This window comes from Eriocheir sinensis, chromosome 12 (genome assembly GCF_024679095.1).
Source record: "Eriocheir sinensis breed Jianghai 21 chromosome 12, ASM2467909v1, whole genome shotgun sequence".
NCBI classification, from domain to species: Eukaryota; Metazoa; Arthropoda; class Malacostraca; order Decapoda; family Varunidae; genus Eriocheir; species Eriocheir sinensis.
This window is the reverse complement of record NC_066520.1, coordinates 15,473,880-15,495,302: the sequence shown is the minus strand read 5'-3', so window position 1 is coordinate 15,495,302 and position 21,423 is coordinate 15,473,880. Positions and strand designations below refer to the sequence as shown.

The 21,423-nt window shown below is 48.5% G+C and overlaps 2 protein-coding genes across 2 annotated transcripts in view; both read left to right on the top strand.

Annotated features, from left to right (window-relative positions):
• Positions 1-1,644, top strand: part of LOC126997484 (myotilin-like) — a 29,700-nt gene extending 28,056 nt beyond the window's left edge. The window contains exon 10 of the mRNA XM_050858589.1: positions 467-1,644. The gene's annotated coding sequence lies outside the window, so the exon portion shown is untranslated. The remainder of the gene's footprint in view (positions 1-466) is intronic.
• A 920-nt stretch (positions 1,645-2,564) lies between these two features.
• LOC126997483 (myotilin-like) overlaps positions 2,565-21,423 on the top strand; it is a 196,446-nt gene continuing 177,587 nt past the window's right edge. Inside the window, exons 1-2 of the mRNA XM_050858586.1 lie at positions 2,565-2,659; positions 3,881-4,013. The gene's annotated coding sequence lies outside the window, so the exon portion shown is untranslated. The remainder of the gene's footprint in view (positions 2,660-3,880; positions 4,014-21,423) is intronic.

Sequence of the window (21,423 nt, the reverse complement as noted above, 5' to 3'; positions counted from 1 at the left end):
AACCTGCCACTCCATTAAGGTAAACTGGATGCTGTACTTGCCCTGTGTTCTGGGGTAATGTGTTCCCACCCATCACGGGCTCATAGGCCAATGGGACGGAGATGAGCACAGAGGCCACCACTGCTATAGCCTCTGCCTTCTACTTTACCAATACTCTCCCTGAAGGGCAAGGTGTACAACTGATATATCCTGCCAGTCTGAACATTTGTTTCAGAAACTTTGTGCCTCAAAATATTTAGAGAGAAAGCTAAGAATGCACAAAGAGGAATGAAGAGAAAACTGCTGGGTAAAGCATGAAGTGACAAGAACCAAACATCATACGTTAGATAACAGAAAAAAGTTGATATTTTAATGGTCGTTAAGATAATGAAATACATTTGAGTAGTCATATTATGCATGTTAATATGGAAACATCTCTGGGAACTTAAGCTGGGTGTGAACAATAACCTCTTCCTTTATTCAACAGGGAGGATCATGCCAGGCAAAAGCAACATCCTTGCAACAGTGCAACACGAAAATGAAGTTCATTTCTTCATCAAGCTGCGTGGGACAAGACTCACTCATAAGTTTGTCAAGCAATTAGTGGCTGAGGAACAGTAGCATTTATAAGGACACAAATGAATACCATGTGATAACTAATCTCAGATCTGTATTTCCATCACCTGATTGTTGGTGACTGCATTTCCATTGGACAGTCACTTGATAGTTCCCTTCAGAAACACAGATCATCAAGCACTTTACCATTGAGCATTAAAAAAAAACAAGAGTTGAAATAATCAAGCCTATTTTTAGTCTTGAAGGCAACTTTAGGAGATTGAAATGCATTGATGCTAATCTGCAAGGAAAAAAAGCAGATTATTGTAGTTTGCTGGGTGCTTCACAACCCTTGAGTGCAATGATGAACTGTTGCTTTTATCCAGTGAGGTAGTACATGAAATTGCTCATGGTAATGCAATGGATAGCAAACTCACAGCCACAACTGTATAGAAGGAGCAGCCCAGAGAGAAAGAACAGCCTTTAAGTTATGATATACACTGCATGCAGGGATGATTACTGATATTGATCGAGACCAGAATTATCATCCACTACCTTGATAATAATTTTAGTGTTGCTCAGTTTTAGTAACTCAACTTTTCATCATATAGATTTTTCCCCTTTTCATGAACGTCACATTTTTACTTTCACTATCCACTTGTATCTTGCTATATTAATTTCTTCATTTGCAATTCACAAAAGGAGTTGGTTACAGAAATTTCTAGCATATACAGTACTCTACTTAAATGTTGAACTTTTCCTTCTAGTTCTCTAAATTGTCAAGTGGTCATTTCTGTTAAGTATTCAGACTTTCTCCGTTTTCTTTTTACAAGTCCTTTTTCCACCCCCACTACATGTATTCCCTGCTTGTACCCTCCTGGTCACCACTCAGCAGATTGTATGGTTTAAGATGAACTCGAGTGCCTTCATTGTATATGGTAGACAAGTGTAAGAGATATTGATAATTTATGTATTACTTAAATCTATTTTTGTATATTGTGGTATTTTATATTACTGATAGTCTTTTTATGCATTAATCATACAAGTGATTAAGTATTTTTATATCAAACCAAACTTAGCAGTTTTTTTTTCTAAACGGAGTGATAGTAGTGCATTAAATTGCAGTGGTTCATGCATTGGTAAGTATTTGTATGTGTTAAACCTGGTGCTGAGGAAAGACCCAGAGAACAGAGATATTGCACATCATCATGAGTCTTTACTTTCTTTAATCTTAAGAGGTTTGCTTGTGTACACACGCAGCCAGCCTTCAAAACAGTGGTATTGATCCTCCTCCTCCTTGGCCCTGGTTTAAGGCACACTGCACAAAAAAAAAAAAAAAAAAAAAAATAATAATAATAATAATAATAATAATAATAATATAAATTTATAACATATATTTCTGCTAAGGTAGCACCACTGATAAAAAAAAATGTTAGAGGGGTCATTCTTGTCTTGTCTTGTATTTATTTGATCACCCAGACCAAGGTCCCCAACTTCGTCAGCCTTACCGAGAAAAACGCACCGCGACGCTCACTTTACAACACCACCACGGGGAACGCACACTCGGGGACGGATCCTCTTCACCACACTGTTTTGTTTGATAGATAATTAAGTAGACGACAACAATAACATCATATAATAAACGTGGAGAAATAAACAAAGAAGAAAATAACTACAAAGATGACTAATACATACCTACAAATGTGAAGAAACAAACAAAGAAGAAAATAACTCCATAAGTGGCAAATAACAAAACACTTCTCGACGTCCCGTTGCAAAGGCTGGAGCCTCGCACAGCGATGCCAAATTATCATACTGGGAACATCGCATTTTCCGGTTTCTGATCCATAACTGTCGTGAAAAAAACAATAACGAACCATTTCAACCATGAATATAAATTAATCTAGTCATTGGGGTGGAGGAGACAGTTTTCGGTAGGAAATCGGCAAATATACGAGGTTGAGTACGACAATCTGGCCTCGCACCGACTTCAAAACAAACATGGCCGCAGACCGCAGTAGCGCTTTGCTCTCTGTGTCGTGCGGTTCCGTTTCTCCGACTCTCGCCTTCTCTTTCGTTCCCATACATCGTCAACCTTCACGTTTAAGCTCCGAGCAGCGAAATGGTAAGTAATAAATGAAAAAACGCTATAGGTAACTTACAAGCACGTGATGAAGCATGTCCGCACTCATGTCTGGTGATCACGTAGAAAACTTGCCGTGTCCTTGAGGTGCGTTGACTGGCCCTTCACTCCCTCGTCCCAACCACCTGCTTGACACGGATTATTAGTCGTGCCTCAGGCGGGTGTTACTCTGTGTTGTTGTTGTATTGTGTTGGTATTTACGCTCTGCTGACTTCATGTTCTGGTTCTTCTCTAAGCTGTCCAAATCCCTTCTGCAAGAGTCAACTAGCGTCTTTATGCTTTCATCCCATTACTTTGCCAAAGGCTGAAACTATCGAGACTAACCACCACACTTCAACAAACAAATAACTGTAAACTACCCTTACGATTGATTCACTTTAGCGGCCATTCAGAAATTACGTAACGCATTTAATGGTCCTTTTTTTTTCCCCCCTCCCCTCCTGCCTTGTCACGAGTTGTAGCATTTGTTCAGACGTCCCCAGAATATTACGTAACAACTGCTATATAGGAACCCCCTCCCAAGAGTATTACAGGATGATTACCATGTCTTGTTATTTTGTAAGCACATCTCAAGAAGAATAAAGTAAAATGAAAATTATGCAACACGGCTGCACCCCCTCCTCCCTGTCTTACTCATAACACTTCGCCATATCCCCCCCCTCCCCTCCTCCTTAGGTGTCATGTAATTTTGGACGGCCCCTTAGGTCCCCTCAAATTCTAGATAGAACGAAATTTTCCACAATTTTGAGAGTAGACATCAAATGAGCATACAACTGAGCCCCATGACTCGTGTTGTTTTGAAACACTTGGAGAAAGTAAGGTAGAAATCTAACAATATACAATGGGAGCAAGGGCGCCACCCACCGCCGCGCCCCACGAAGCTTGAGCGTCATGTAGATAATTATTCAGGCCCCTGTTCAGTAGTTATCCTGTGTCAGCATATTCACCACTGAGCAGAAAAAAGGATAAATATTTTTCCGTCAATAATATTGTCATGACAATGCAGAGTTAGCAGTGATGGCAAAGAAGACTGCTTGGTGTTGGCTAAGATTGGGGTAAATCTAAAGCCTTGGAATGTGACCAAAGCTGTGAACCCTTGAAGTGCTAATCATATTGTACGGTAGTTACCCTTATATTTTGGAAGTTAACACTTGATCAATTTCATTTTGCGATGAGACTGAAATTGCTTATATATACATCAAGGAAGAAGACGATGCCCTTTGTGTGAGGGAGACTGAGAAGGCACAAGAAGGTATATCGCGTGCTGACCTCCCTGAAAGTCGTGACAACGTTCTTCCTGACGCCCATCGCGCTATCTACCGTCCATGGCACTCCGGTAAGTCTTCATGAGTATCCAGTAACACCGTAGCGTTATCTTGGCACTGGGGAGAATGTATGTGTTGGAATTTGATGGAGTACAAAGGGTGAGGAAGAAGGAGAGACACAGTAGTTTACGGTGCTTCGATTGTTACTTTACGTGCCCTGTTCATCTCTCTCTCTCTCTCTCTCTCTCTCTCTCTCTCTCTCTCTCTCTCTCTCTCTCTCTCTCTCTCTCTCTCTCTCTCTCTCTCTCTCTCTCTCTCTCCATAACGCTACAGGCTTTCGGCTATACAACGAGACTGAGGGACATTGCTTCTCTGTGCCTCCTTAATCAGTCCCCATTAACGTACATATCGTCATTAAGGTCGCCCATTATAATAGGCACTGAGAAAATAGGAGCCGTGCAGTGTTAAGTGACGAAGCTCATCCTAGGGTTCCATAAGCTTATCGTGTGAGACGTGAACAGTTGACGTTCTTTTCTTCGCAGCTATTTTGTCTCTCTGGAAAGCTAAGTAAAATTAAGGGATTGCGTTAAGGGGAGCGTTACCTCTGTGCTCATCTCCGTCTCTGGCCCTTGAGTCTGTGAGGGGTAACGGGCGTTTTTGTATTTCCGTATTAGAGATTTCATTGGTGTGTGTGTGTGTGTGTGTGTGTGTGTGTGTGTGTGTGTGAAAATGATTTGCTATCTTGACAATTGAAAGTAGGCTATTTCTGGTTTAGGAATCCAAAATTGGGGAGGGATTCAAAAGCTCGAATCTGCATCAGCGGCGTTAGTCACTGAATGGCCTGATGGGAAAGAGGCTTATGCACGCCGGTTGGGCAGTCCGGAGAGGGGATGTTTATATCGGCATTGTAAAGTTAGTGGTCTTGTTTACTATGCTCACAACGTTGCCAGATTGCCGTACTCAGCCTCTTATATTTACCGCCTTACGACCCCAAATCTGTCTCCTGGTCCCCAATAGCGAGATTCATTTATATTTATCGTTAAAGTAGTTAATTCCTGATGTTTGTTGGCAATAGTTAGGCGTCAGAAACCGGTAAATGCTATGCTCTGAGTACGATAATCTGGCAACGGTGCATGCTCAGCTAATTTTCCCCTTTATTGAAAGCGAAAACCCTGGATTGAGAAAGACCGAGAGATAAACGGACTGAAGGATAATAATAAAAATAAAAAAAACGATACATATAGGGCCGTATTGCTAAACATTTCGCCGCCCAAGTTCACATATTTAACAAGGCTTTCTTAAGAGTTTTGGGCATTTCCAGTAGTAGTTTTATGACCCTGGTGGTAGTTTTGCCCTTCTTTTGTACCGTGACCCTAAAGGAACACTCATTAGAGGAGTTTTGGGCATTTCCAGTAGTAGTTTTATGAGCCTGGTGGTAGTTTTGCCCTTCTTTGGTACCGTGATCCTAGAGGAACACTCATTAGAGGAGTTTTGGGCATTTCCATTAGTAGTTTTATGAGCCTGGTGGTAGTTTTGCCCTTCTTTTGTGCCGTGACCCTAAAGAAACACTCATTATAACCCGATTGACCCCCTCTTTGACTTTTAGAAATACTGATGTGAGAAGCGAAAGTTTCTTATAATACCGACCTATAATGAGTGTTTCTTTAGGTTCACGGTACAGAAGAAGGGCAAAACTACCACCAGGGTCATAAAACTACTACTGGAAATGCCCACAGCCCCTACGAAAGCCTTGTCAAATATGTGAACGTGGGCAGCGAAATGTTTACCAATACACCCCTATGTATCGATTTTTTATAGACACTCGTGGATACATATACACTAAATCACACAGATAGACATACACCGAGAGTTGGATGGATGTACATTACGTTCGAAGAGATACCACGCAGACATGTTAGGAGGAGGGCAGGGGGGATAGGCACCATTCCTAGAGGCTACTTGAACCCCAGGTGGATGAGAAACCGTAAGGGACCAAGAGAGGGATGAAAAATACAGGGTAACACCACATCTGCGAGCCAGTGAGGAAAAGGAAGCAGGGATGACCAGAGGCGGACGGCTGGGAGAGGGGGATCTAACACTGCTGTAATGCGATTAATTAAGACACCTGGGGAGAGAGAGAGAGAGAGAGAGAGAGAGAGAGAGGGAGAGGGAGAGGGAGAGATACACAGCCACTCCCCTGAGAAAAATATCATACAAACAGACAGACAGGGACAAAAATAGACCGCTGAGGACGTTTGAGGGAAGAGGTTGTGTTATCATTTAGTAGCTTAAAGGTGACGGAAACCACCTCTGACTTCTGGCTGACAGGAAACAAAAGAAGGCAAAGAGGGAAGAAAAGAAATAAAAAGGAAAGTTGGGGAGAATAGAATTAAAGGGACGAAGGTAGGAAGGAAAAGAGGAAGATGGAAGCAAGGAAGAAGGGAAGGAAGGGAGGAAGCAAGATAAACAAAAGAAAACAATAAAGGAAATGAGGAAGCTAAGCAAAACAGAAGGAAGGTTGGTGAGAAGATAGAAGGTAGGAAGGAAAGGAGGGAAGGAGGAGAGGAAGGAAGGAAGCAAAGAAATAAAAGAATACAAGGAGGGAAGGTAGGAAGGAAGGAAGGCTGGTGAGTAGAGATGCAAGTAGGAAGGAAAGGAGGGACGGAAGGAAATTAAGAAGGAAGGAGGAAGGGCAAAAGAGAAAGAAGGAAGGAATGAGGAAGAAATGCGGTGATGGTGGCGAGACGTGTTGACGCAGAGGGCGAGGGAGGAGGAAGGGGAAACAGGGTAACGAGACTGAGGAACAAAGGGAAGCAGAGGCACGGGGGGCTAATGCGACTATACTGGGTCAGGGTGGTGAGTGGTGTGTGTGTGTGTGTGTGTGTGTGTGTATGTAAAGAGATAAACCATTCACAGTTTTCTTCATATACATGTGTCAGTGGCATTTATTTGTTAGCTATAAATACTTTTTTTTAGATCTTCCTGAAAAAAAAATCAAGGCATGAGAACATTGGGTTTTGGATTATGGTTCTCTGTATTTTTACAACGTAATTGCTAAGATTATTGCTGTGCATGATGTCTATCCACCGGTCCGCTTGTCCTTCCCTATCCACCAGTCCATTACCAACCCTTCCCTATCCACCAGTCCATTACTAACCCTTCCCCCACCAGTCCCCATTACCAATCCCTTCCCTATCCACCAGTCCCATGCAACCCTTCCCTCCACCAGTCCCCATTACCAATCCTTCCCCTATCACCAGTCCCATTACCAACCCTTCCCCTATCCACCAGTCCCGTACCAACCCTTCCTATCCACCAGTCATTACCAGTATTCCCTATCCACCAGTCCCATTACAGCCTTCCCTATCCACCAGTCCCATTACCAATCCTTCCCCTATCCACCAGTCCATTACCAATCCTTCCCTATCCACCAGTCCCATTACCAATCCTTCCCTATCCACCAGTCCCATTGCAATCCTTCCCTATCCACCAGTCCCATTACCATCCTTCCCTATCCACCAGTCCCATTACCAATCCTTCCCTATCCACCAGTCCATTACCAATCGCCCTATCACCGGTCCCGTACCAACCTTCCCCTATCACCCAGTCCCATTACCAATCCTTCCCTATCCACCGGTCCATTGCCCTTCTTCCCTATCCACCAGTCCCATTGCCAATCCTTCCCTATCCACCAGTCCCATTACCGTCCTTCCTATCACAGTCCCATTACCTTCCCTATCACCAGTCATTGTCAACCCCTTCCCCTATCCACCTGTCCCATTACCAGCTTCCCTATCCAGCAGTCCCTTCACCAATCTTCCCTATCCACCAGTCCATTACCCTTCCTTCCCTATCACCAGTCCATTAATCCTTCTATCACCAGTCCATTGCAATCCTTCCTATCCACAGTCCCTTACCCTTCCCTATCCACCAGTCCCGTACCAGCCTTCCCCTCACCCAGTCCCATTACCAATCCTTCCCTATCCACCAGTCCCGTACCCTTCCTTCCTATCCACCAGTCCCATGCATTCCTTCCCCATCCACCAGTCCCATGCCATACTTCTATCACCAGTCCCCGTACCAACCCTTCCCTATCCACCAGTCCCATTACCAGCCTTCCCTATCCACCGTCCCATTGCCAACCTTCCCTATCCACCAGTCCCATTACCAATCCTTCCCTATCCACCAGTCCCATTACCTTCCTTCCCTATGGTCCCATTACCAACCCCTTCCCTATCCACCGGTCCCATTACCAATCCTTCCCTATCCACAGTCCCATTGCCAGCCTTTACTATCCACCGGTCCATTACCAATCCTTCCCTATCCACCAGTCCATTACCATTCCTTCATATCTTGGTCCCATTACCAGCCTTCCCTATCACCAGGTCCCATTACCAATCCTTCCCTGTCACCAGTCCCATTACCAATCCTCCCCTATCCACGGTCCCCTTCCCTATCCACCAGTCCCCGTGCAACCCTTCCCTATCACCAGTCCTTCTGCCTTCCCTATCCACCAGTCATTACCAATCCTTCCCTATCCACCAGTCCCATTGCAATCCTTCCCTATCCACCAGTCCCATTACCAGCCCTTCCCTTATCCCAGTCCCATTACCAATCCTTCCTATCCACCAGTCCCATTACCAACCTTCCCCTATCCACCAGTCCCATTACAACCCCTTCCCTATCCACCAGTCCATTACCCAATCCTTCCCCTATCACACGTCCCATTACCAACCTTCCCTATCCACCAGTCCCATTACCAATCCTTCCCTATCCACCAGTCCATACCAATCCTTCCCTATCCACCAGTCCCATTACCAGCCTTCCCTATCCACCAGTCCCATTACCAATCTTTCCTGTCCCGGTCCCATTACCACCTTCCCTATCCACCAGTCCATTACCAATCCTTCCCCTATCCACCAGTCCCATTACCAATCCTTCCCTATCCACCAGTCCCGTACCAATCCTTCCCCTATCCACCTGTCCCATTACCATCCTTCCCTATCCACCAGTCCATTACCAATCCTTCCCCTATCACCAGTCCCATTACCAATCCTTCCTATCCACCAGTCCCATTACCAATCCTTCCCTATCCACCAGTCCCATTACCAATCCTTCCCTATCCACCAGTCCATTACCAATCCTTCCCTATCCACCAGTCTATCCACCGGTCATACCAATCCTTCCCTATCACCCAGTCATACCAGCCTTCCCTATCCACGGTCCCATTACCAATCCTTCCCTATCCACCAGTCCCATTACCAATCCTTCCCTATCCACCAGTCCCGTTACCAACCTTCCCTATCCACCAGTCCCATTACCAATCCTTCCCCTATCCACCGGTCCCGTACCAATCCTTCCCTATCCACCAGTCCCATTACCAATCCTTCCCTATCCACCAGTCCATTACCAATCGCCCCTATCCACCAGTCCCATTACCAATCCTTCCTATCCACCAGTCCCATTACCAATCCTTCCCTATCCACCGGTCCCATTACCAATCCTTCCTATCCACCAGTCATTACCAATCCTTCCCTATCCACCAGTCCCACCCATTACCTTCCCTATCCACCAGTCCCGTACCAACCCTTCCCTATCCACCGGTCCCATTACCAACCCTTCTATCCACCAGTCCATTACCAACCTTCCCTATCCGCAGTTCATTACCTTCCTATCCACCAGTCCCATTACCAGCCCTTCCCTATCCACCAGTCCATTACCAACCTTCCTATCACCTGTCCCCTCCCCTATCCACCAGTCCATTACCAATCCTTCCCTATCCACCAGTCCCATTACCAATCCCTATCCACCAGTCCCATTACCAATCTTCCCTATCCACCAGTCCCATTACCAATCCTTCTATCCACCAGTCATTACCAATCCTTCCCTATCCACCAGTCCATTACCAATCCCCTATCCACAGTCCCATTACCAATCCTTCCCCTATCCACCGGTCCATTACCAACCTTCTATCCACCAGTCCCATTACCAATCCTTCCTATCCACCGGTCCCATTACCAGCCTTCCCTATCCACCAGTCCATTACCAACCCTTCCCTATCCACGTCATTACCAGCCTTCCCCTATCCACCGGTCCCATTACCAGCCTTCCCCTATCCACCAGTCCATTACCAATCCTTCCCTATCCACCAGTCCCGTACCAATCCTTCCCTATCCACCAGTCCCATTACCAACCTTCCCTATCCACCAGTCCATTGCAATCCTTCCCTATCCACCAGTCCCATTACCAATCCTTCCCTATCCACCAGTCCCATTACCAATCCTTCCCTATCCACCAGTCCATTACCAATCCTTCCTATCCACCAGTCCCATTACCAATCCTTCCCTATCACCAGTCCCATTACCAATCCTTCCCTATCCACCAGTCGTACCAACCCTTCCCTATCCACCAGTCATTACCAACCTTCCCCTATCACCAGTCCATTACCAATCCTTCCCTATCCACCAGTCCCATTACCAACCCTTCCCTATCCACCAGTCCCATTACTGTCCTTCCCTATCCACCAGTCCCATTACCAATCCTTCCCTATCCACCAGTCCCGTACCAATCCTTCCCTATCCACCAGTCCCATTACCAATCCTTCCCTATCCACCAGTCCCATTACCAATCCTTCCCTATCCACCAGTCCCATTACCAACCTTCCCTATCCACCAGTCCCATTACCAATCCTTCCCTATCCACCAGTCCCATTACCAGCCTTCCCTATCCACCGGTCCCATTACCAACCTTCCCTATCCACCGGTCCCATTACCAATCCTTCCCTATCCACCAGTCCCATTACCAATCCTTCCCCTATCCACCGGTCCCATTACCAACCCTTCCCTATCCACCAGTCCCATTACCAATCCTTCCCTATCCACCAGTCCCATTACCAATCCTTCCCTATCCACCAGTCCCATTACCAACCTTCCCTATCCACCAGTCCCATTACCAACCTTCCCCTATCCACCAGTCCCATTACCAATCCTTCCTATCCACCAGTCCCATTACCAACCCTTCCCTATCCACCAGTCCATTACCAACCTTCCCCTATCCACCAGTCCATTACCAATCCTTCCCTATCCACCAGTCCTTACCAACCCTTCCCTATCCACCAGTCCATTCCAATCCTTCCCCTATCCACCAGTCCCATTACCAATCCTTCCCTATCCACCAGTCCATTACCAACCCTTCCCTATCCACCAGTCCCATTACCAATCCTTCCTATCCACCAGTCCCATTACCAATCCTTCCCTATCCACCAGTCCCATTACCAATCCTTCCCTATCCACCGGTCCCATACCAGCCTTCCCTATCACCGGTCCCATTACCAATCCTTCTATCCACCAGTCCCATTACCAATCCTTCCTATCCACCAGTCCCATTACCAATCCTTCCCTATCACCAGTCCCATTACCAATCCTTCCCTATCCACCAGTCCCATTACCAATCCTTCCCTATCCACCAGTCCCATTACCACCCTTCCCTATCCACCGGTCCCATTACCAATCCTTCCCTATCCACCAGTCCCATTACCAATCCTTCCCTATCCACCAGTCCCATTACCAACCTTCTATCCACCGGTCCCATTACCAACCTTCCCCTATCCACCAGTCCCATTACCAATCCTTCCTATCCACCAGTCCCATTACCAATCCTTCCTATCCACCGGTCCATTACCAACCCTTCCCTATCCACCAGTCCATTACCATCCTTCCCTATCCACCAGTCCCATTACCAACCCTTCCCTATCCACCGGTCCCATTACCAATCCTTCCTATCCACCAGTCCCATTACCAATCCTTCCCTATCCACCAGTCCCATTACCATCCCTTCTATCCACCAGTCCCATTACCAACCTTCCCTATCCACCAGTCCCATTACCATCCTTCCCCTATCCACCAGTCCCATTACCAACCCTTCCCTATCCACCAGTCCCATTACCAATCCTTCCCTATCCACCAGTCCCATACCAATCCTTCCCTATCCACCAGTCCATTACCAATCCTTCCCTATCCACCAGTCCCATTACCAACCTTCCCTATCCACCAGTCCCGTACCAATCCTTCCCTATCCACCAGTCCCATTACCAATCCTTCCTATCCACCAGTCCCATTACCAATCCTTCCCTATCCACCAGTCCCATTACCAACCTTCCCTATCCACCAGTCCCATTACCAATCCTTCCCTATCCACCAGTCCATTACCAATCCTTCCCTATCCACCAGTCCCATTACCAATCCTTCCCCTATCCACCAGTCCCATTACCAACCCTTCCCTATCCACCAGTCCCATTACCAGCCTTCCCCTATCCACCAGTCCCGTACCAATCCTTCCCTATCCACCAGTCCCATTACCAGCCTTCCCTATCCACCAGTCCCATTACCAATCCTTCCCTATCCACCAGTCCATTACCAATCCTTCCTATCCACCAGTCCCATACCCAGCCTTCCCCTATCCACCAGTCCCATTACCAGCCTTCCCTATCCACCAGTCCCGTACCAATCCTTCCCTATCCACCAGTCCCATTACCAATCCTTCCCTATCCACCGGTCCCATTACCAATCCTTCCCTATCCACCAGTCCCGTACCAATCCTTCCCTATCCACCAGTCCCATTACCATCCTTCCCTATCCACCAGTCCCATTACCAACCTTCCCTATCCACCAGTCCCATTACCAATCCTTCCCTATCCACCAGTCCCATTACCAATCCTTCCCTATCCACCAGTCCCATTACCAACCTTCCCTATCCACCAGTCCCATTACCAATCCTTCCCTATCCACCAGTCCCATTACCAATCCTTCCCTATCCACCAGTCCCATTACCAACCTTCCCTATCCACCAGTCCCATTACCAATCCTTCCCCTATCCACCAGTCCCATTACCAACCTTCCCTATCCACCAGTCCCATTACCAACCCCTATCCACCAGTCCCATACCATCCTTCCCTATCCACCAGTCCCATTACCAATCCTTCCCTATCACCAGTCCCATTACCAACCTTCCCCTATCCACCAGTCCCATTACCAATCCTTCCCTATCCACCAGTCCATTACCAATCCTTCCCTATCCACCAGTCCCATTACCAATCCTTCCCTATCACCAGTCCCATTACCAATCCTTCCCTATCCACCAGTCCATTACCAACCCTTCCCTATCCACCAGTCCCATTACCAATCCTTCCCTATCCACCAGTCCCATTACCAACCTTCCCTATCCACCAGTCCCATTACCAACCTTCCCCTATCCACCAGTCCCATTACCAATCCTTCCCTATCCACCGGTCCATTACCAGCCCTTCCCCTATCCACCAGTCCCATTACCAATCCTTCCCTATCCACCAGTCCCATTACCAATCCTTCCCCTATCCACCGGTCCCATTACCAATCCTTCCCTATCCACCAGTCCCATACCAATCCTTCCCTATCCACCAGTCCCGTACCAACCCTTCCCTATCCACCAGTCCCATTACCAATCCTTCCCTATCCACCAGTCCCATTACCAACCCTTCCCTATCCACCAGTCCATTACCAACCCCTTCCCTATCCACCAGTCCCATTACCAATCTTCCCCTATCCACCAGTCCCATTACCAACCCTTCCCTATCCACCAGTCCCATTACCAATCCTTCCCCTATCCACCAGTCCATTACCAATCCTTCCTATCCACCAGTCCCATTACCAATCCTTCCCTATCCACCAGTCCCATTACCAATCCTTCCTATCCACCAGTCCCATTACCAATCCTTCCCTATCCACCAGTCCCATTACCAATCCTTCCCTATCCACCAGTCCCATTACCAATCCTTCCCTATCCACCAGTCCCATTACCAATCCTTCCCTATCCACCAGTCCCATTACCAACCTTCCCTATCCACCAGTCCCATTACCAATCCCCTATCCAGTCCATTACAATCCTTCCCTATCCACCAGTCCCATTACCAACCTTCCCTATCCACCAGTCCCATTACCAATCCTTCCCTATCCACCAGTCCCATTACCAATCCTTCCCTATCCACCAGTCCCATTACCAATCCTTCCCTATCCACCAGTCCCATTACCAATCCTTCCCTATCCACCAGTCCATTACCAATCCTTCCCTATCCACCAGTCCCATTACCAATCCTTCCCCTATCCACCAGTCGATTACCAATCATTCCCCAATCCACCAGTCCCATTACCAATCCTTCCCTATCCACCAGTCCATTACCAATCCTTCCCTATCCACCAGTCCCATTACCAATCCTTCCCCTATCCACCAGTCCCATTACCAATCCTTCCCTATCCACCAGTCCATTACCAACCTTCCCTATCCACCAGTCATTACCAACCTTCCCTATCCACCAGTCCCATACCAATCCTTCCCTATCCACCAGTCCCATTACCAATCCTTCCCTATCCACCAGTCCCATTACCAACCCTTCCCTATCCACCAGTCCCATTACCAATCCTTCCCTATCCACCAGTCCCATTACCAATCCTTCCCTATCCACAGTCCCATTACCAATCCTTCCCTATCCACCAGTCCCATTACCAGCCCTTCCCTATCCACCAGTCCATTACCAATCCTTCCCTATCCACCAGTCCCATTACCAACCTTCCCTATCCACCAGTCCCATTACCAATCCTTCCCCTATCCACCGGTCCCATTACCAACCCTTCCCTATCCACCAGTCCCATTACCAATCCTTCCCTATCCACCAGTCCCATTACCAATCCTTCCCTATCCACCAGTCCCATTACCAATCCTTCCCTATCCACCAGTCCCATTACCAATCCTTCCCTATCCACCAGTCCCATTACCAACCTTCCCCTATCCACCAGTCCATTACCAATCCTTCCCTATCCACCAGTCCCATTGCCAATCCTTCCCTATCCACCAGTCCCATTACCAACCCTTCCCTATCCACCGGTCCCATTACCAACCCTTCCCTATCCTGGTCCCATTACCAATCCTTCCCTATCCACCAGTCCCATTACCAACCCTTCCCTATCCACCAGTCCCATTACCAATCCTTCCTATCCACCAGTCCCATTACCAACCTTCCCCTATCCACCAGTCCCATTACCAATCCTTCCCTATCCACCAGTCCCATTACCAATCCTTCCCTATCCACCAGTCCCATTACCAACCCTTCCTATCCACCGGTCCATTACCAATCCTTCCCCTATCCACCAGTCCCATTACCAGCCTTCCCTATCCACCAGTCCCATTAATCCTTCCCTATCCACCAGTCCATTCCCTAACCAACCCTTCCCTATCCACCAGTCCCATGCAATCCTTCCCTATCCACCAGTCCCATTACCAATCCTTCCCTATCCACCAGTCCATTACCAATCCTTCCCTATCCACCAGTCCCATTACCAATCCTTCCCTATCCACCAGTCCCATACCAATCCTTCCCTATCCACCAGTCCCATTACCAATCCTTCCTATCCACCAGTCCCATTACCAATCCTTCCCTATCCACCAGTCCATTACCAATCCTTCCCTATCCACCAGTCCCATTACCAATCCTTCCCTATCCACCAGTCCCATTACCAATCCTTCCCTATCCACCAGTCCCATTACCAATCCTTCCCTATCCACCAGTCCCATTACCAATCCTTCCCTATCCACCAGTCCCATTACCAATCCTTCTATCCACCAGTCCCATTACCAATCCTTCCCTATCCACAGTCCCATTACCAACCTTCCCCTATCCACCAGTCCCATTACCAATCCTTCCCCTATCCACCAGTCCAATCCCTTCCCTATCCACCAGTCCCATTACCAATCCTTCCCCTATCCACCAGTCCCATTACCAATCCTTCTATCCACCAGTCCCATTACCAGCCTTCCCTATCCACCAGTCCCATTACCAATCCTTCCCTATCCACCAGTCCCATTACCAACCTTCCCTATCCACCAGTCCCATTACCAATCCTTCCCTATCCACCAGTCCCATTACCAGCCCTTCCCTATCCACCAGTCCCGTACCAACCTTCCTATCCACCAGTCCCATTACCAATCCTTCCTATCCACCAGTCCCATTACCAATCCTTCCCTATCCACCAGTCCCATTACCAATCCTTCCCTATCCACCAGTCCCATTACCAATCCTTCCCTATCCACCAGTCCCATTACCAACCTTCCCTATCCACCAGTCCATTACCAACCCTTCCCTATCCACCAGTCCCATTACCAGTCCTTCCCTATCCACCGGTCCCATTACCAGCCTTCCCCTATCCACCAGTCCCATTACCAATCCTTCCCTATCCACCAGTCCCATTACCAATCCTTCCCTATCCACCAGTCCCATTACCAACCTTCCCTATCCACCAGTCCCATTACCAACCCTTCCCTATCCACCAGTCCCATTACCAATCCTTCCCTATCCACCAGTCCCGTTACCAACCCTTCCTATCCACCAGTCCCATTACCAATCCTTCCCTATCCACCAGTCCCATTACCAACCTTCCCTATCCACCAGTCCCATTACCAACCTTCCCTATCCACCAGTCCATTACCAATCCTTCCCTATCCACCAGTCCCATTACCAATCCTTCCCCTATCCACCAGTCCCATTACCAATCCTTCCCTATCCACCAGTCCATTACCAATCCTTCCCTATCCACCAGTCCCATTACCAATCCTTCCCTATCCACCAGTCCCATTACCAATCCTTCCCCTATCCACCAGTCCATTACCAATCCTTCCCTATCCACCAGTCCCATTACCAACCTTCCCTATCCACCAGTCCCATTACCAATCCTTCCCTATCCACCAGTCCCATTACCAATCCTTCCCTATCCACCGGTCCCATTACCAATCCTTCCCTATCCACCGGTCCCATTACCAGCCCTTCCTATCCACCAGTCCCATTACCAACCTTCCCTATCCACCAGTCCCATTACCAACCCTTCCCTATCCTGGTCCATACCAATCCTTCCCTATCCACCAGTCCCATTACCAACCTTCCCTATCCACCAGTCCCATTACCAACCTTCCCTATCCACCAGTCCATTACCAACCTTCCTATCCACCAGTCCCATTACCAATCCTTCCCTATCCACCAGTCCCATTACCAGCCTTCCCTATCCACCAGTCCCATTACCAATCCTTCCCTATCCACCAGTCCCATTACCAATCCTTCCCTATCCACCAGTCCCATTACCAACCCTTCCCTATCCACCAGTCCATTACCAATCCTTCCCTATCCACCAGTCCCATTACCAATCCTTCCCTATCCACCAGTCCCATTACCAATCCTTCCTATCCACCGGTCCCATTACCAATCCTTCCCTATCCACCAGTCCCATTACCAGCCTTCCCCTATCCACCAGTCCCATTACCAATCCTTCCCTATCCACCAGTCCCGTACCAATCCTTCCCTATCCACCAGTCCCATTACCAGCCTTCCCTATCCACCAGTCCCATTACCAATCCTTCCCTATCCACCAGTCCCATTACCAATCCTTCCCTATCCACCAGTCCCATTACCAACCTTCCCTATCCACCAGTCCCATTACCAATCCTTCCCTATCCAGTCCCATTACCAGCCTTCCCTATCCACCAGTCCCATTACCAATCCTTCCCCTATCCACCAGTCCCATTACAATCCTTCCTATCCACCAGTCCCATTACCAACCCTTCCCTATCCACCAGTCCCATTACCAATCCCTTCCCTATCCACCAGTCCCATTACCAATCCTTCCCTATCCACCAGTCCATTACCAATCCTTCCCTATCCACCAGTCCCATTACCAATCCTTCCCTATCCACCAGTCCCGTACCAATCCTTCCCTATCCACCAGTCCCATTACCAACCCTTCCCTATCCACCGGTCCATTACCAATCCTTCCCTATCCACCAGTCCATTACCAATCCTTCCCTATCCACCAGTCCCATTACCAATCCTTCCCTATCCACCAGTCCCATTACCAACCTTCCCTATCCACCAGTCCCATTACCAATCCTTCCCTATCCACCGGTCCCATTACCAATCCCCTATCCACCAGTCCCATTACCAATCCTTCCCTATCCACCAGTCCCGTACCAATCCTTCCCTATCCACCAGTCCCATTACCAACCTTCCCTATCCACCAGTCCCATTACCAATCCTTCCCTATCCACCAGTCCCATTACCAATCCTTCCCTATCCACCAGTCCCATTACCAACCTTCCCCTATCCACCAGTCCCATTACCAATCCTTCCCTATCCACCAGTCCCATTACCAATCCTTCCCTATCCACCAGTCCCATTACCAACCTTCCCTATCCACCAGTCCCTTACCAATCCTTCCCTATCCACCAGTCCATTACCAACCCTTCCCCTATCCACCAGTCCCATTACCAATCCTTCCCTATCCACCAGTCCCATTACCAATCCTTCCCTATCCACCAGTCCCATTACCAACCCTTCCCTATCCACCAGTCCCATTACCAATCCTTCCCCTATCCACCAGTCCCATTACCAATCCTTCCCTATCCACCAGTCCCATTACCATCCTTCCCTATCCACCAGTCCATTACCAATCCTTCCCTATCCACCAGTCCCATTACCAACCCTTCCCTATCCACCAGTCCCATTACCAGCCTTCCCTATCCACCGGTCCCATTACCAATCCTTCCCTATCCACCAGTCCCATTACCAACCTTCCCTATCCACCAGTCCCATTACCAATCCTTCCTATCCACCAGTCCCATTACCAGCCCTTCCCTATCCACCAGTCCATTACCAATCCTTCCCTATCCACCAGTCCCATTACCAATCCTTCCCTATCCACCAGTCCCATTACCAACCTTCCCTATCCACCAGTCCCATACCAACCCTTCCCCTATCCACCAGTCCCGTACCAACCTTCCCTATCCACCAGTCCCATTACCAATCCTTCCCTATCCACCAGTCCCATTACCAATCCTTCCCTATCCACCAGTCCATTACCAATCCTTCCCTATCCACCAGTCCATTACCAACCTTCCCTATCCACCGGTCCATTACCAACCTTCCCTATCCACCAGTCCCATTACAATCCTTCCCTATCCACCAGTCCCATTACCAGCCCTTCCCTATCCACCAGTCCCATTACCAATCCTTCCCTATCCACCAGTCCCATTACCAATCCTTCCCTATCCACCGGTCCCATTACCAACCTTCCCTATCCACCAGTCCCATTACCAGCCTTCCCTATCCACCAGTCCCATACCAATCCTTCCCTATCCACCAGTCCCATTACCAATCCTTCCCTATCCACCAGTCCCATTACCAACCCTTCTATCCACCAGTCCCATTACCAACCCTTCCCTATCCACCAGTCCCATTACCAATCCTTCCCTATCCACCAGTCCCATTACCAATCCTTCCCTATCCACCAGTCCCATTACCAATCCTTCCCCTATCCACCAGTCCCATTACCAGCCTTCCCTATCCACCAGTCCCATTACCAATCCTTCCCTATCCACCGGTCCCATTACCAATCCTTCCCTATCCACCAGTCCATTACCAACCCTTCCCTATCCATGGTCCCATTACCAATCCTTCCCTATCCACCAGTCCCATTACCAATCCTTCCCTATCCACCAGTCCCATTACCAACCTTCCCTATCCACCAGTCCCATTACCAATCCTTCCCTATCCACCAGTCCCATTACCAATCCTTCCCTATCCACCAGTCCCATTACCAATCCTTCCCTATCCACCGGTCCATTACCAACCTTCCCTATCCACCAGTCCCATTACCAATCCTTCCCCTATCACCAGTCCCGTACCAACCTTCCCTATCCACCAGTCCCATTACCAATCCTTCCCTATCCACCAGTCCCATTACCAGCCTTCCCTATCCACCAGTCCCATTACCAATCCTTCCCTATCCACCAGTCCCATTACCAATCCTTCCCTATCCACCAGTCCCATTACCAATCCTTCCCCTATCACCAGTCCCATTACCAACCCCTATCCACCAGTCCCATTACCAATCCTTCCCTATCCACCAGTCCCATTACCAACCCTTCCCTATCCACCAGTCCCATTACCAACCTTCCCTATCCACCAGTCCCATTACCAATCCTTCCCTATCCACCAGTCCATTACCAACCCTTCCCTATCCACCAGTCCCATTACCAATCCTTCCCTATCCACCAGTCCCATTACCAATCCTTCCCTATCCACCAGTCCCATTACCAATCCTTCCCTATCCACCAGTCCCGTACCAATCCTTCCCTATCCACCAGTCCCATTACCAGCCTTCCCTATCCACCAGTCCCATTACCAATCCTTCCCTATCCACCAGTCCCATTACCAACCCTTCCCCTATCCACCGGTCCCATTACCAATCCCTTCCCTATCCACCGGTCCATTACCAACCCTTCCCCTATCCACCAGTCCCATTACCAATCCTTCCCTATCCACCAGTCCATTACCAATCCTTCCCCTATCCACCAGTCCCATTACCAATCCTTCCCTATCCACCAGTCCCATTACCAATCCTTCCCTATCCACCAGTCCCATTACCAATCCTTCCCTATCCACCAGTCCCATTACCAATCCTTCCCTATCCACCAGTCCCATTACCAATCCTTCCCTATCCACCAGTCCCGTACCAATCCTTCCCTATCCACCAGTCCCATTACCAATCCTTCCCTATCCACCAGTCCCGTACCCCTTCCCTATCCACCAGTCCCATTACCAATCCTTCCCTATCCACCAGTCCCATTACCAACCCTTCCCTATCCACCGGTCCCATTACCAGCCTTCCCTATCCACCAGTCCCATTACCAATCCTTCCCTATCCTGGTCCCATTACCAACCCTTCTATCCACCAGTCCCATTACCCCATCCTTCCCTATCCACCAGTCCCATTACCAATCCTTCCCTATCCACCAGTCCATTACCGTCCTTCCCCTATCCACCGGTCCCGTACGCCCTATCCACCAGTCCCATACCAATCCTTTATCGGTCCCGTACCAGCCTTCCCTATCCACAATTACAATCCTTCCTATCCACCAGTCCATTACCAGCCTTCCCTATCCACCGGTCCCATTACCAATCCTTCCCTATCCACCGGTCCCATTACCAACCTTCTATCCACCAGTCCCATTACCAATCCTTCCCTATCCACCAGTCCCATTACCAATCCTTCCCTATCCACCAGTCCCGTACCAATCCTTCCCTATCCACCAGTCCCATTACCAATCCTTCCCTATCCACCAGTCCCATTACCAACCTTCCCTATCCACCAGTCCCATTACCAATCCTTCCCTATCCACCAGTCCCATTACCAATCCTTCCCTATCCACCGGTCCCATTACCCTTCCGCAGTCCATTACCAACCTTCCCTATCCACCAGTCCCATTACCAATCCTTCCCCTATCCACCAGTCCCGTACCAACCTTCCCTATCCACCGGTCCCATTACCAATCCTTCCCTATCCACCAGTCCATTACCAACCTTCCCCTATCCACCAGTCCCATTACCAGCCTTCCCTATCCACCAGTCCC